The sequence below is a fragment of the Blennius ocellaris genome, assembly GCF_963422515.1.
Source record: "Blennius ocellaris genome assembly, chromosome: 2".
In the NCBI taxonomy this organism is placed as follows: Eukaryota; Metazoa; Chordata; class Actinopteri; order Blenniiformes; family Blenniidae; genus Blennius; species Blennius ocellaris.
In genome coordinates, this window is record NC_137651.1 from 13,859,951 (window position 1) to 13,877,378 (window position 17,428).

The window sequence follows — 17,428 nt, forward strand, 5'->3', positions numbered from 1 at the left end:
CGGCACGCTGCAGAGAAGGCGGTGAGGCTATATCAGAGCCAAGCTGTACATTTGAACTGTGAGGATCTAAGGCTGTTACCGTGCTGAACAATACCTTCCCAAAATGAAAAAAACAATAATTGACTCCCAACGTGGCGGCCATGTTATGTAATTCCAACTACTGCGCAAGCAGTGTAAATATTGTTTACCTGTCCAAACAAGCCAAGTGTCTCTCCGGGAAGGTGGCTGAGGGCCACGTTGCAGTCTGATGATGCCGAGATCAGAAATAGCCGATTGTCACAAGAGAATATCGCCATGTGAGTAACACCATCAAGGTGTGGGTGGACACTTTGCAGTAGTTTTGGGGGCTCTTTAATCACTTCTTCCATAGATTGTAAACAGTAATGCTGTGGGACACAGAGAAAAATAAGTTATATAGACAAGACTATGATTTTAGGTTTGGAATTGTTTTTTGACACGAACTCCACACCATCTCCAGATATATCAGGATTGACATTTTTGCCTATAGTTGCAATGTTGTGTTCACACAAATCATATGATGCATCACGTGAGGGTGTGACTGCAACTGACCCGTAAAGTCACACAACACCATATACGGTACGACATTGTTAGTCATCCGGTTGATTCTTCCAAGGCACGCTCCAGACTTGCCGAAGGACAGGATTTCTACCAGAGCACTGAGCTCACCCAACTTCTTCAACTCTGTTACATATATACATAAATCTCCATAAATTAAACTCAAAGCCAAATGAGACGCACCCATCTGAATTCATCCCCTCTTATAAACTGTGACAGAGAGTTGAGCTCTGAATATTGTGGCAATAATACCCAAGAGGGTGTTCTTTTACTGCGATTAGGAGCTTGACAGTGACGCAGCTATGCCTCATACCAAGGGCGCAATCCAAGCCTCCATAATCAGAGTCAAAAAGTCAAAAGGCCACTCTGAGGTATCAGGAACTCTTCAGTCATCAAATGCATGTAACGTGCCCATGTGGTGAAGTGGAGAATAGTTTAAGAGAATTTCAAATAACTGCATGTGCACATGTATGTATTAATAACGTTCCAAAGCGTGGGGACATCATGAGGTCTCATCGCACTTGTGTGGAAAAATTGTAAATTTTATTGGTGATGATTGGAGAGTGTAAGGCCTTGTAACCCTTTTGCATGAACAGCTTTCTGTACGTCTGTGTCAAGCTCTTCTCCCGTGAGTTTTCACAGAATCAAAAGAGCAAAAGATGAGCCATTAGCATGCCAGTCTGGAGGACCCTTTGTCCAGCAGCTTCTGCACTCCTTTGATGAGCTCCAATTGGTATGATGTTGGAGGACAAATGATTGCTCCACTGGAGAGTCTTCATATTGATATAGTCAAGGATTCCCATGTGTCTCTCAGAGCGGTCATGCAACCCTTGCAACATGTATCCATCCACCACAACTATGCATGTAGTTTTACTGAAAGTCAAAATCTTAGTGAAAATTATGACTGATTTTCACATTCTGGATGCATTTGTGCAGTAGCGGAATTTTAGAAAAGCCCCCCCCCCCCACATTTTCAGCAGCTCCGAGCATCGCTGTCATGTAAACAGACACCCGATGCGCAACAAAAGTTTTATACTTTCAGTTAAAAATGCTGTCGTGAAAAACAGGGTCTAAATAAGTCAATGCAGTAGCGCCAGAGGGCCCGTAAACGCATACCGCAGAACGTTTAACGGTGTGTTTATTCGAAAATGATCAGCACAAACATGCTTTATTTAACAAAACACCAAAGATTCTTGCAAGTGCCATATCCCCCTGTTAATGTGTCAGGAGAGATTTTCTAAATGATTGACTGTCATCATTGCACTCTATCAAGCTGCCAAGGCTTCAAAATGACAGACAGTGCTGTCATTTTCTGAGTGAATAACATGTCTGTTATAATCAAAATAATGAGGGTCCACCATTTCTTCACTGCGTATTACAGTCTCTCTATCTCTGCCTCTATCTCTGCCTCTCTCTCTGGCTCTGTGTTTTCCAGCCGCGATTACTTTCCATCTTGTCACTCTTTCACCTGTACTTCAAACGTCGTGGTGATGAGCGGATGGCCGTCTGAGTGTGAACACGAGAAGTCACCTGCAGCTGGGATATACAGTGGAGCGTTGTCTTAAAAAAACCCACCTCTATGTTCCATGTCTTGATTACTCCTTCTTTATTGGCTGTTGCCAGATATTTTCCACAGGGGCTGACGGCTATGACTATAGATCCACTGGATCCCAGGTCTCTGCTGTGAGGTGAAAACTGCCCAACCAAACGGCTGCGTTGAATGTTCCACAGCCGGACAATACCTGAAACACTGCAGGACACCAAATCGGCACCATCTGAGAGAAAAGCAGTAATAAAGACATTGAAAAGCATCTGCTGGTAATTTACAGTTTATGAGACAAATGTTTGGATAAATAGCTGAAGAAAGCATATGTGCATTCAAGGTGGAAAGGAGACTGGTATCAAAAACAAATAACACCAAAATCAAAAATGTATAAATACACTAACCAAAGACAAGTGAATAAATAGGCAGTGCAGGAGCAACAGACAAAACTGAGCAAGTTGGGACTAAACAGAGGAGCAAAGTGTGGAACAAAGAAAAGAAAACCAAACAATGATCTCCAAATGGAGTCAAACAGAGGAAATGACCACACAGAGGCTGCAGCCTCCGTGTGTGTGAATGGGTGAATGTGATGAACCATTTAAAGCGCTTTGGGGGCTGCTCACACAGCGGAAAGCTGCTATATAAGTGAAGTCCATTTACCATTACCGAAGAAACAACAAACAAGACTCAAGAGAAGTGGGAAAGTGCACAAAATCAGAGACAAAGAAATGGAATCAGGACACAGCATGAAGCAAAATGCCAGAAGAGAAAAGAGAAGAAAAAAAGCAATATACCAGAATGCAATGAAAACATATCAGGAGGTTAAGGTTATATAGTCGAGTTTGTTAGACAAATGGAGACTAGAATAATTTGGATTTCTCATTTAAAACTATAATTACAATTGATTATAAGAAAACAAACATCCATTTGTCATCCAACTTAGGACCGCAGAGGTTGGAGCCAATCCCAACTCACTTTGAGCAAAAGGAAGATTACAGAGTGGACCGATCAAACAATCACATACTCACACCTACGGGGAATTTAAATTCACCATTTAGGTTGAGATGAAAATCGGTGCAGTCCTTGAGTGATGGTGTTATAACTTCTTGTCAAATAATTTGCTTTAAAATGGCTGTCGAGTCAGAAGAAGACCAAGGCTGCCGTTGTGTCCTTCTCTCGGGGGGGGGGGGGGGGGGGGGTGGTTGTAATGGAAAACGAGATGCATTTGGCCCACTTGAAGCACACAGACACAGTTAACTACAGCTCTTCACTGAAACCTTGTCAGCATATGAAGAGCAGGCACAGAGGCCGGAGTAAAGCCCACGTTTCATCTATATCTGAGTAATTTTATCTTAACATATAGCAAGGTGAAGCACAGTGGAATGCTGGTTACCAATTTGGCGCAATAGGGAGAAGGTCGGGAGTCAAGTCTGGCTTGGCCTTGTGTTCTCCTTGTGTCTGCATGTGTTCTCACTAGATATTCTGTTTGAACAGTTCAAAATCATGCATTTGAGCATAACTGGTAACTGTAAATTGTTCGTAAGTGTGAATGTATTTGACTGTCTTTGTTTGTCCTGTGATGGACTGGTGACCTGTCCATTGGCTTTAATCATTGGTATCCAGGATTAGCACCTGCAACCTTGCACTGGATGCTCCACTGAAAATCAATAGAAGTAACAACGTCATTAACTGATGATGTTACTGATTTAGCAGGAAAACGTATGGGAAATCATTTTCACATATATTCTGCATGGTACTTGGAAAAATGTTCCAGAACAGCAGCATCTGCATACACTTACAGTGAATAAACCTAAATGGAATTTTAAAAAACTCCTGCAACCACAGGTACACTTTAAACACACCGTTGTACGGTGCGCATACAAAAAAAGTCTAAAGTGAAGTCTTGCCACATCAAACATTCATTGATATGTAGATGCTGTACAGTATCAACTATTTTTGCCGAGTGTAAATATATACGCTCCAAGTAACGTGCAAATATTTCAACAACTCAAACAGGACTGCATATGCAGTGTATTATGTTCGTTAAAAAAAAGGATCGTAGGGTGCTCTAAACTTTCTAAAGTAACTTTATGGTTTGAACCACAACTCCGAGATTTGCAGGTTTCCCACATAAAACTGCAGTATTTATTCAAGAGGGGTGTATTTAAAGGAGCTTTGGCCACAAAACAGTAAGACACAATCCACCTGCCTTTTGATTACTGTGAGATACAACTGGCAAGAGTTTTTGGCAAGATATTTATATTCAATTTGGAAGCACAAGCAGCACTAAAAACAAAACACAAAGTTTATTGGATACAAATATTTTCCTAACAATCATTATTTTCAGGAAACACACTGGACATGCTCACATGCAGACACATCTGATCATTGCATATATGTGGTTGAACAAGTTTTACCTGTGTTTTCTGTCGAAGATGTTCGTTCTGGAATAAAGAATAATCCGGTGATGGCAATGCAATTGTCAGAGTCTTCTTTTCCATTCAGACCAAGTTGATTCATCCAGAGTAGCAGAGTCGAGCATAGATTTGGAGAAAGAAATACATTTTAAAAATGTAATTCGCTAAAGAACAAAGCCAAAGGAACAAGGACTAATTTGGAGAGTGAGAATAAGCATTAGCACTATTTATGTTGGGTTGAAGATGCAGAACAAATTGGAGTAATTGTAGAATAAAGTGTTGGATTGGTTTGCATTTGTTTGAGAGTGCGAGACCTTGTTGCTGCACGTGTCCTTCATGTTCAGCATGTGGTCGCAGCTTCTTCAAAGCTTTTTCAGTGCTGCTGTTCCACATTATGATCTCTCCATCGTAGCTTCCTGCACACATCAATAAATGAGGCAGAGCACAAAGTAAGTTTACGTATCAGAACCTCTCATAGTTGCTCTTTGCCCCATTGATTTTTTTTTTTTTTTTACATGACTTGTATACCGGACAAAGAGAGAGGCATATATTCACAAGGTGTAATACCCACAGACGAAAACTTTTCATCTCCATTCACACTTTAGTTTGTCTTGCAGCTGTAATCATGTAAGAAAGCCATTAAAGCAACTTGATAAAGCTTAAGACCTGTCCTGAGGAACCATCTGTTCACCACACACGACCCTTGGCTGTCACCTCAGGAGAAAGGGCCTTTCCACTGATTTACATTACACGAGAAAGTGCGCGCATGTCTGTGTGTGTGTGTTTATCAAATAACGGCAGGGATCTCATCAGGTAGCACCACAGCTAGATTGCAGGACTTAATGAGTTGTTGGCTATGGGAGGTGAGTGTGAGCAACAGGAGGTATAAAGTTTATGAGAGTGTGGGTCGTCTGCATTATTCATGCAGCCCAGAGCTGGCTTCACTATTTCAAGTGACTTTTATCATGTCCTCCGTGTGTGTGTGTGTGTGTGTGTGTGTGTGTTTATACAGAGTGGGACCGAGGGAACAAGAAGGCGTACACATCTGCATCGTCTACACAATGTTGAGCTTTGAGATGCAGATGGCTTAATTACCCTTGTTAGCTTTCAAAAGTGCTCAGAAGCACTAAGCCCCAGGAGTTCTGACAGTCTATGCATACAGCACAGGGCCTTGGCCTTAAAGCAGAGACATATTAAGCGAAATAAAACGGCTACAAGAGCTCACAAAAGGTGTTAAAGAAGCATATTATTCAGATTTAGTGTTGCACTCTTCAAATTTGACCGAAAAAAAAAAGCTAATGCAGTGGTGCAGAAGCAGAAATAATCATTTATGTTTTACACTTGGGTTTATTCCACATCAAATTTAACATTCTCTCTCAATTCTCTGATTTTGATAAAAATGCTTTTAAACTGGGCTACACCAGCCTGTGTTGTTAGCAGTCCCGCCCGACAATAAGAATCTTCCTGGTCAAGCCTGGGTCTTTCCATGTTGTTCCTACGTTTCCCTAAATAGCTGTGGGTTTACTTCAGGTACTCAGAGATGTAAATTATGTCTCTAAAATTGGCTGTTGGCATGAATGCGAGCGTGCATGTGTCATTTCTTTTTGTCTGCTCTCTGATAGACTGATGACCTGTCCAGGACGTACCATGGTCAGCTGGGATCAGCCCTTGTAATCTTGAATAAAATGGTATAGAAGGTGCATGCGCATGATGAAACATGAAGTTGCAAATGGATTGCCTAATATTCCACTCTCCTTTTTCCAGTTACTGATAATGACAACCAGTTGAGGATCATCACACATATTTCTATTGTGAAGGCAGGCCGACATCCACTCTTTCTGCTAAGTTGCCAGTGATAAATATAGAGTGCAATCAGTGCGCAAAATGTCCTTTTTCCTCTTCTTTTTTTTAATCATTTGAAGTTTCAACATAATCACATACAACTTTGTTCCGAATGGAAACAGACTAAAACAATTATGGTACAAAAACCTATGAATACTAACATTCCAAAGGTGTCCCATATTTTGTATTTTCTTTATTGCGAAGTGATTATATCTGGAAGATGTAATTTCACTACATCAACTTTTAGCGTGAAAGTTTTCCACGAACTGTCCTTCGTGGTTAAGCTTTAATGCTTGCATATACTCTCACTGATCTCTCTACACTACAAGCATTGTTGCCATCTGTTGTTTGGTTCTGTTTCTCAGTGTTATGTTAGAGCCCATACTCTTCCTAAACAATACACTGCCAATGGACAGATTAAGTGAAGCACTGAATGAATTTAGTTTTTTTTTTCCCCCCTCATCATTTTGCAAGGTCACCCGTGTATGCCAGATTGCACCCCATTGTGGCCTGGTTTTTGGCCCCCAGGCCCCTCATATAACACCCCTGAGTTACACTGTGTGCCACTTTGGTGTTGGCAAACCACACAAAAGGATCACAACATATTATTTTAGAGGATTACATTCATGTTTTGAATTCACAATCCGCAGAACCGTACATTCCTTTTGGTTGTGATGTCTGTTTGGAAAAGCCAGAAAAGACTTTGCATGTCAGAAGCGGACTGTACGTTGCATTCAAGCTAAAGTATTTATTAACTCCTGTGGCGTGAAGGTAGCACATCAATCACTCAAGCACCACGGGCTGGAACAGTAACAGTTGGGCACCTCAGATCAAACTCCAGCAGCAATCCAGCAAAAACAAGTCTACCACAGCTTCACCTGCTGCAGCCAAACACAGCAGCTGCACCTGTTCTCACACTCAGCAGCACTTCGTATAGATCAGGCTTTTATAAAGAATAACAAAATGCATCGTACAGCCCAAACCAATAGATGTTTTCCCTTTTCTGTTTCTGGGTTTCTGTTGACTGGCAGTATGTTATCGAAGCAACAAAGAGGCGGAACACGTAGGTATTATGAGGTAAACTCGCTCAAAAGCGTAGCTCAGAAGTTGTCATCAATATATCGTCAGCATGACATTTAAGAGCTGCAGAGACGGCTCTCATCTGTTGGAAATATCAAGAATGCCAAAGGAGCACAGCACAGGTGTGCACATCACAGACAATGCAAATTCAACTCCATGTTTTTCCGTTAATGATTTGGATTTGTTATACCAGGCTTTAGAAGAAATGTCTCCTCTTTATGATTCTATGGCCTCATCAGCCATAACATTATGATCACGTGCTTGATATTGTGTTGGCCCCCTTTTGGATGCCAATTCATCCTGACCCCCCCCCCCCCCCTCCAAGAGCTGAATCCCTCATGGGCCCTGAAATGTCTGATGTGACACCAACATCTAAATGACACTAAGATGGAAACAGATCCTTCGGGTCCTGGAAGTTGCAAGGTGGGAAATCCATAGGATTATGTACATCAGTGAGCCTCATCTTCTCTTGACCTCAGATTAATTCTTAGATTTAGAGTCATTATCAAGTAGACTTAAATTACTTGACTGGATGGTCTCATGCTAAGAATGCTTCTTTAAAAAGTTGTGAGTAATTATATGCACTATTCAGAATCATGTAATGGTGTAAAGAAAGGCATGCAGCCCATATTCAGTGAACCTTAACAAGGCCCACTGTCTAACTTGGTGTGTAAAATAAAACATCAAATAGCAGGCCAAATACTGTAGTGAAAAGAAAGAAGAGAACCAACTGGAGAGGAAACAAAAGGTATATCAATCAGCCTTAAAACAGACACAAAACTGGCTTTTATTCAGTGATTCTGAAGCAAAATGTGATTTAAAAATCACATTTTATTATTTTTGGACACATGTCAAGATTGCATCATTATGGATGTAAAGTTCGAGTTATAGATCCTTATTTTATCCCATTTAAAGCTGCAATTATTCAATACATAAATGTACAAATATCTGATAGCATTCTACAGTCAAATTAACATAAATAATGAATCAATTGTGTAGAGTGAAACAACCAACACAGGTCTGTTCAGTAGCTAAATACAAAATGTCACTATCATCCTATAGCATTTCTCTGTGTAAAACACTTCGGCCATCAATCAACATTCACAAGTTAGTACTTTGAAGATGGTCAACGATCAAGGATTAAAGGATCTGAGGAATGAATGGAGAAAGAAAAGGAGGAGGCATATAGGACCCCTGTGTATATGTACCGTGTGTGTGTGTGTGTGTGTGTGTGTGTGTGTGTGTGTGTGTGTGTGTGTGTGTGTAGTCAAGCAGAACATAGCAGAGACTCTGAATATGGATGAGGGAGCTGCAGTCCCACTTCAGCCAAACGCTCCTGCTGCAAGTTGAGACACAAACAAACACATGCGTGTACACTACCAAGAAAAATAAACACATAAACACAGACACACATGTGGGTCCAAACGGAACTTTAAATTAACTTTTTGGCCCTGGTGCCTGCGACGCCACCACTGCTCTCACTTGGCGGCTCCCGCGCATAACTTGGCAGCACACAAGCTTTGATGTGAAAACAGCATTACTCACTGCAAACCTGAGGAAATGCGCTGCCAACTGAAACTAATGCGTCACCGCTTTTGAGATGCCGTCTTTGTGCGAGGTGGATTTGTGGGAGAAAGAATTTGCAAAAGTAGTTAGCATGGAAGGAAAGACAGAAAATGTTCACATGCACTTTTTACTTCAGTGTGTGTTTATGCAACAACTGTGAAAATGCAGGATTTTCTTCTTCTTCTTTTTTTTTTTTTTTTAAATATACCCCAAGCACAGAGGAAGAAAGCTCATCACAGGATATTAAAGCATAGGAGGAATTTATGAATGAATTCCATCAACTCTACTTTCTGTGTTTTTGGACAAGACATCCGCTGATGTGAGCATTCAGCCTCGGCTGCATTTTTGATCTGCACAAAGCTTTTGTGAGGACACAATACATTTCTTGGCTTTCAGCGACATTAGTGTTATAGCTTGTGATATGATGTACTATTAATGGGGAGAATCATTTGCATAAAGTTGACAGGTTGCTGAGACCTCCGGAGACATCAACATTGTAAAGCGACTGGCTGAGTGACAGCAGGTTATGAACAAAATGGAATTGCAGATAAAGGAGGATTTCTTACAAAGCATCTTGCTGGCAAAGTATTCAGTTTCAGCATCTGCTTTGTGAGTTTGTCCACCAAACATTAACAGAGGGCTTGAAATATGAGAAAACAACAAGCTAACATTTATTTCACGTGAAAGCCCTGCAACTGTGCAACACGCCACACGCTGAAAAGACAGAGACGGTCCTCCGTCTCATTTCCTCTGACACCCACTGTGAGACCTCTAATAAACATCATTTAAAATTGTCTCTTGGATTAAATGGGGGGGGGGGGGGGGGAGGGGGGGGGGGGGGGGGGTGGCAGGTGTAATGAGAAGCCGGACACACCGACAAAGAGATTGCAAAGGGAACTTTGAAGAAGTTTCCAAGTTCACAAAGTAAGCTCCGGAATTGTGCTTCTGTTCCAGCCATTTATTTCCTTCCAAACCACCTCCATCCCTCACTTTATCGCTCTTTACACTTATCTCGGAGGCTGATCAGCAGCTTATGGTGCGCGCTCTGCTCACACGGGCTGCGAAACTGGAACTGAACTTTCAATATGAGAGTCAGTGTGAAACAACTCCATGATCTGTAGAGCATGCTTGGGCAAATTGGGTGCAGAGTGTTTGTAGTTTGATGGTTATAAAAGTGGACCAGCTACTGGAGTATTGCCAGTTCAATCCTCCAGGCAGAAGAATCCAAGAATGTGATGAGCATTTAGGGGACTTGTTGGCATTTCGAAGTCCGTCGTGTTTACAAACTAAACACTGTAGTGGACCCGGTTAATCTGTCAGGAGCTTGACTTTAATTTTGTAATGAGCCAGCTCGTTTCTTTCCACTTTAATCGCAGTCGACAGTCTTGAGTCGCTCAATTCGACAGGTTGTCACATCCGATCGAATGCCACCGGGTTGAATATCAGAACACGCCAACAAAATCTATGGAAAAACTTTCAAATCAAGCCTCAAAAACACTTTGGAGACATGTCCCAGAGTTTGTATGGACTCACAGAAGCAGAATTAAAAATACAGTGATTGTAAGAGAAGTTTCTGCATTTTAATCAGTGCTAGTGTGAATTCAGGACTTGATGATTTCATATGTGCGATTAATTTCCATTTCACACTGACTGATCCACGTGCTCCCAAGACCCATCATTGTGACTGCAACCTCCAATTACACATTAGTGCATTTTTCACATTTTCATTTCACAACACTACTTCAAAACAATAAAAAAAAGTCCACTGAGGAAGTGTTCCTGCCAGCTCTGTGTGTGCAGTGCTTGGTTAGAGCTAGAGTATATTAATTCACATACAATCAGGGAGAAATTTAAATTAGAGGGAAAAAAAACACTACATGTATGTGGTGCTTGTGACGTTATCGGAGGGCGATCTCGATCTTATTAGATGAATCCAGTATTAACTACAGCAGTGTGTGTGTGTGTGTGTGTGTGTGTGTGTGTGTGTGTGTGTGTGTGTGTGTGTGTGTGTGTGTGTGTGTGTGTGTGTGTGTGTGTGTGTGTGTGTGTGTGTGTGTGTGTGTTCTCTTTTCATTACGCCTTGACCTTTCCAGTTTGCTTGCCTTTATTACAGCTCTAATTAAGAATTTAATTAGGAAGGAGCTTGCAAATTAACAGGTTCTCACAGTGGAAAGTTTCAGTCTGTGGTGGAGGAAAATGTCGGCTCACAATGGAAGAATACTGAAGCTGTGGAGCCTCTGAAGAATAAAATACTAAAATAAATAAAATACCAAAATAAATAAATCAAAAACAACCACTGTGGCACTGATCCATGTGTTGAAAAGGTTTTGTAGATCTACTGCAAGTTAAAACCACACTGGGGGATTGTAATTGAACCTTTTTCCGCTCCCTTGTGATTCATCTTTGTTACAGAATTATCTCATTTTACATGACGATGTAAGATTCTTCTAAGCAGAATGATGTTGTATGCATGTACATGTGCTGGTATGAAAAACCTACGGGGACTCTAATGCACAGTCGTATTTCATACGTCTGAAATGCATTAGATCAATTTCCTCCCACATGGGCACACATAAAAACACAGAGCTATTTCCAGCAGAGAAAGAGAAGTGTGGCGCTTGAGTCCTTTGATAACAACACCACTTACTTTAATCAGCAGATAACTGCTTCCAGTTATTTTCTATTCACTGAAGTGTTTTGAGATTCATTTTAATTTTCTCGCCCTTGTTGGGTTTTTTCCCCCCATTACTTAGTATAGGAATGAGGATGCACGTGGGCCGTGACGACAGTCTGCCAATATTGTTGAAATTTTGATGAAACAAAAACTGATATAAGATCCACTTTTGACGCCGACACAAACAGACCTGTGACGAGAGTGTGTGGAGGCTTGAAGGCAGCACAGAGCACATCACCGCGATGCTGAACGCCTCCCTTCCACTCGGAGGGCTCCACAAAGGACTGGGAGAAGGAATGCAGACGGAAAACTGCTAACATCCTACGGAGAGAAACAGAAAGAGTGAGACGGAGGTGGTGAGAAGTCAGCAAAGTGCGTAAGAATGTGTCACATGCGTGTATCTAACAGGGATACACTATTATTCACTCAGCCTCTCCACATTATTCAAACCACGTCCTGTTCGTCGTCATGAGTAGTAATCTGATACAGTGTAAAACTGTGTCCTCATTAATCGTGCTTATAATATCACTGCAACATCTTACCTGCAGCAGCAATACGAAGATGCATCGTAGCAGTACTCGTCTTAGTGGTAAAAGTTGTTATAGTAGCAGCAGTGATGGTGATAAAAGTAAAAGTAGTGAAGCAGGGAAAGAAGAGGGCGTAAAAGTCTGTTTGGGAATTGACACATTCTCTCTTCTTGTGAATTATTTTTATTAGAATAGTTAAAATCTGACTCCCTCTCACAGTAAATAAAGCTGCCTTGCCTGAAGACCAGACAAAACACATCAAATGGCTGTATTTTAAAACCCATGTAAAAGGATGTCAGACTTCCTAAGGCTGTTAACATTCAAATATTTTGTTGTTGGGGGTCGAAAGGCAATAGAAAGAATTAATAGTGGTGTGCTAAATATTTTACTTTGTAAGTTGAAGCCATGCGCAAATGAATACAAGTAGATGGACAGCTATCATGTCTGTAGTACTTATAGTTTTTAACCTTAATTTTTAATCAGTCAAGCCACTGTATTTGAATTGTACTTTTCATCACCAAGGTTGGGGAGGAACGGATTACATGTAACGGCGTTACGTAAATAGGATACACATTTTTTTTTAAACTGTAATCCGTTACAGTACATACAAAAATGTTGAAACGCATTTTCTGGCTGGAAACTCCAACATCATTTTGTTATAAGTTGGAGAAGGCTCTTAACCTCTCTGTACAAACGTTTTGAAAAACACTAGCACATTTTCTTGACTAGAAATTGTTTTGAGGACTAACACTTAAATAATTGAAAGCTATATTTATATTGTGGTTTTGATTCTTAAAAAAAAAAAAAATCAGTGTTAGACACTTGATTTGTTACCGAGTTTTGATTTAGTTCAAAACTTGTTCGTTTAAATGCAATTTGTATATGCTGTGTATAAGATGTGTCAATACACTGAGCAGGAGACACATTCTATTCTTTCTTGTCTTTATTTTTGCTGGTGAAGTAATCCAAAAGTAATAAAAAAGTACTCTCGTACATTACTTTTTATATTTTAGTACTCAGAGTAAGTTTCTGATTCCATTTTTTGAGAGGTAAGTTTTCAAGTAACCTTCCCAAACCTGGTCATCACCAAGGTTGTGAAAAAGCTCATTAACGAGCCCCTCATTGCAATCAGGTGTGTTGCAACTGGGAGAGCGCTAAACCCTGTAGGGCAGGGGCCCTCCAGGACCCAGGTTGAAGACCCCATGGTCTATTGCATTAATTGGTTCAATAGCTAAATAAAGCCCTCCATATCATTTGAATTAAGGCTTAAAGAACATCCAGCACGATGAAGTCTAATTAAAACGATGGAGAAAAAAAACCCTCTTTGGCAGAATAACATATTGAAGGAATACTTTGGTTTCCTGGTTTGACTCCTGTTCTGTACTTTGACAAGAAAGGTGAAGACTCTAGTTAAGTGTACAGTGCTTAAGTGGAGTCAGCCCTCAACATGTAATGAATTGGTTTTGGGTTTACTTTGAAAGGGATGACGTCGCACATCTTCCTACAAATAATTAGCCAGGGTGCAGTTCTTGAAGTCTTCTTCTGCTCTGCAGCTACCAACCTCAGGCCATGTTTACATTTACACAGGTATCTGAAAAAACTGTGATATTTCTCTGTGTTTGGGCCACGCATTTACACATAAACACAGCTACGACTCACCACAAATGATGATTCCTGAAAACTCCATCCACTGTGGAGCTATGGATAAAATCCATGTCTCTTTTTGCATCTAAAGGGGAGGAGCCGGCTATCCCAATTTGTGACAACCTGTTTTTTTTCTTCAGGATTCTGATTGGCTATCATGGCTTCATGCTTATTGCTAGACTGCCCCCTACAGGTTTGGCATGCTCATAGCAGCTTTGAATCAGCTGTATATGTGGCTCAGTGTTAATGACATCAATGTTTTTTTTACACATCGAGAGGGAAATTTAACAACTGGGTACATGTAAGCATGGCCTCAAGAAGGGAAAGTAGACAATCTGGAGAACATGGAGGACTGAGAGGCCGACATGAGAAGGTAGGGCTCGATGAGACACAGGTGAACACACTGAAGGAGTCATCAGGGAGAGCAAGCAGAGGAGCGCACGAGGGAGGGGTCAGACACATGTGATGAGAGGAGTAAGAGAGGCACAAACAAACCAGACATGCAACAGGAAACAGACAGCAACCAGGACACTTTAGCTTTAGAGGAATCTTACAAGCAAACTGATAAACAAGAAGACAACAGGAAAGGAAACAAAAGAAGGCGTGAGGAATATCACACAAGGGAAACACATAGAAAACCACTTTTAAAGGACTAAGACATGAACAACACACAACCAGAGCTGTGACATTTTACTAATAACCTCCAACTACTTCAAGCAACAAATGCTCTTTTATTTCCTAGTGATGTGATTTTGGCAATGATATAAAATATCAGGAAATCTGGAACTCAATCACAATTAAGCACTTGATGCGAGGTCTGCAAGCTACGAGTTTCACTCTCTGTCCACAAGAGGTGGCAGCTGTCTGAATTACATTTTAAAATGAATGTTTGTGTCTCTTCTACTGGTGGGGTAAGATTTTTTGTTGCCTGCTGCTGTATTATTAACTGAGCAGAAGGTTGTCGAAGTAGACAAGAGTGTGGGAATTCCTACTCATGGTCGTATATGTTTTCGATGTCTTCCTGTTCCAACAAAACCATGATTATGGAATGTTCCCAGAAATGTGCGTTGAAGCAGGATCGACTACAAATCATGCAGAGCTGGGGCCCTACAGGATCAATAGAGCCCGCATTCATACTAGACTACTGCTTTTGATGTGTACTGCGGCTGCTGTGTGCTTTTAGTGTTGCTCATTCCACTTATGTAAGTGGTAGAATGAGTGTTCACCTACATTAGCAGGAGCAAATTCTCTTATCCTGAGTTCAGTGTTTGCATATGTACCTACTTATCTTGATTCTATACCCCTATGGGAGACGTTTTTACCACTGGAGTTTAACAATAAATAATAAATAATCTATTCTGTGAAATGCTTTTCAGCACACCGGATTTAAAGTTTGCCCTACACCTGCGATGCATCAAGGAAATGTTTGTAATGAACGTGGAAGTTGATCCTTTACTTCAGTGCGACAGGGGATGTCATGAATATGCAACACGTTATTATCCATTATCTCAGGAGGGGTTTTAAGCACACCTGCAAAGAGTTCTACTTCTTTAATCTTTTGTTCCATGTAATGGCATCACTTTTGATTTTTCTCTTGTTGTGCAGGTACCATATGTGGAATAAAATAATGATGCACTGAGGTTTCAAACTGAGGAGTTGGTCTGTCAGTGGGATGTGGCGATTTCAACCGGCAGGATATCGTTTGAGTAGCACAAGGCAATAAGACTTTGAATTAGGTGCCATGCGACGCAGCGTCGTGTGGATTAAACTGTGGTCGAGGTTGATGTGGAGAAGCAGGAAATGATATGAGTGATGAAAGTCGTAACAGAACTATTTTCTTTTACTGCCACTGATCTGTCGTCTATGTTCTCTTCACCACTGTGACACCCCAGAGAGCAACGAGCGTGGGCACATATGAGCGTAGGAGTGTGTGTGTGTGTGTGTGTGTCTGTGTGTGTGTGTGTGTGTGTGTGAGTGAAGAAGACGGAAAGAGAGTCAGTCGTATAACTTGATGATAGCACACTGTTGAGTTCAGCTCACTGGGTGTGAAATGACGATGATTATGATGAAGAGCAGATGCCATGTGGGCATACAAGGAAAAGAACACACACACACATATGAGGTAGTTATAGTAAAGTGAATGTGAGCTCCCTGGAGCAATCTGACTTGTTATGGTCCAGATGTGTGGTTGGCTCTGAATCGTCAGACAGAGCAGAATGGACACACACACACACACACACACACAGACACACACACACACACACACACACAAATCAACAAAACTGAACCATTGAATATTTCTCTGATAGTTTGTTTGATCTAATTGTACAAATTAAGTCTAATTAAGTAATTTGTCCTGATAGTGACAGACATTTGTTAAAAGTGCAATATGTGTTTGGGAAACAGCAATGAGTGCTGACCAAACTTGTAAACACACAAGTCTTTTTTTAATAGATATAGATAGAATAGTGAAAGTTAATTACAGCCACCTCTCAATACCAGTGGAAGTGTGAGAGAAGGGCCTTGGAGTCCGGTCAAGAGCTGAGGTCCACACTCGTGGAGGGACACAGTACATGTTCCTGCTTCAGCCCACCTGAGTGAAACGAGGGGCTTGTTATCAAGCTTTTTCCATAGCGTCAGGGTGACACATCAAGCTTTTTCCATCAGGCTCCCTTGACCTCATCGGTCTGCCTGAGTAAAAACTTGCAGAATAAGTGACTCCTTTAAAATCACTACTGAAGACATATTTTCATATATGTGATTTGCTGTGGTTCTATTGTCTTTTTACCATCTAATTTTGTTTAATCCAATTTCACTCTCCAAACCTGCATTACTTTCACTTTCGATCTTTTTGGAGGCCTTTCCTTGTTATTTTACCAATATTCTTGAGAATGGATTTTATCATACGTGTCTCATGAGCATGGTTAGTCATACTTTTTTTAAGTACTTTGTAAATGTTTACACCTATTAATATTATATGATTATCTGTCATGCTGCGTTGGTTATGCTGTACATAGATGAGTGAAACATTTTAAACACCCACACTCAGAGTACCTTTCCCAGCCCATCACCAGGATACTACTTTTCAGCAACAAGATCTGGGAGATGTCCACATTGCGACCTGATCCCGCGTTCATTCTGTGCAGGCAGCGGCCATGAAAGTCCCATACCTGAAAAATAACCACAAAATTACACTCAAGAATATTACCATGTACACAAACGTGCACAAAAGTCTGTGTAAGGTTTAAGTAATGGCTCGTTTGGTCTCTGGGTGGCAGCAGTGAGTCGAGCCCCGAAGAGGTCAAACAACTATATTGCTTCCTGTTTTGTTTTGTTGTTGTGGTTGTTGTTGTTTTTAACATGAATTTGCTATTTCTGCTTCTTTGGTTTTCCTACTGGAGGCAAGAAGAATGTTGAGGTGACTCACAACACCATATTTTGGTGTAATGTAGTATTATATTATCATGTTGGTAGGGATGCACTCAGCTGGCCGCTCTAGTAGATTGTTTTGGTTGATATGTTGAAGGTTTAAGACTGAAAATATTCAATATTAAGCCTG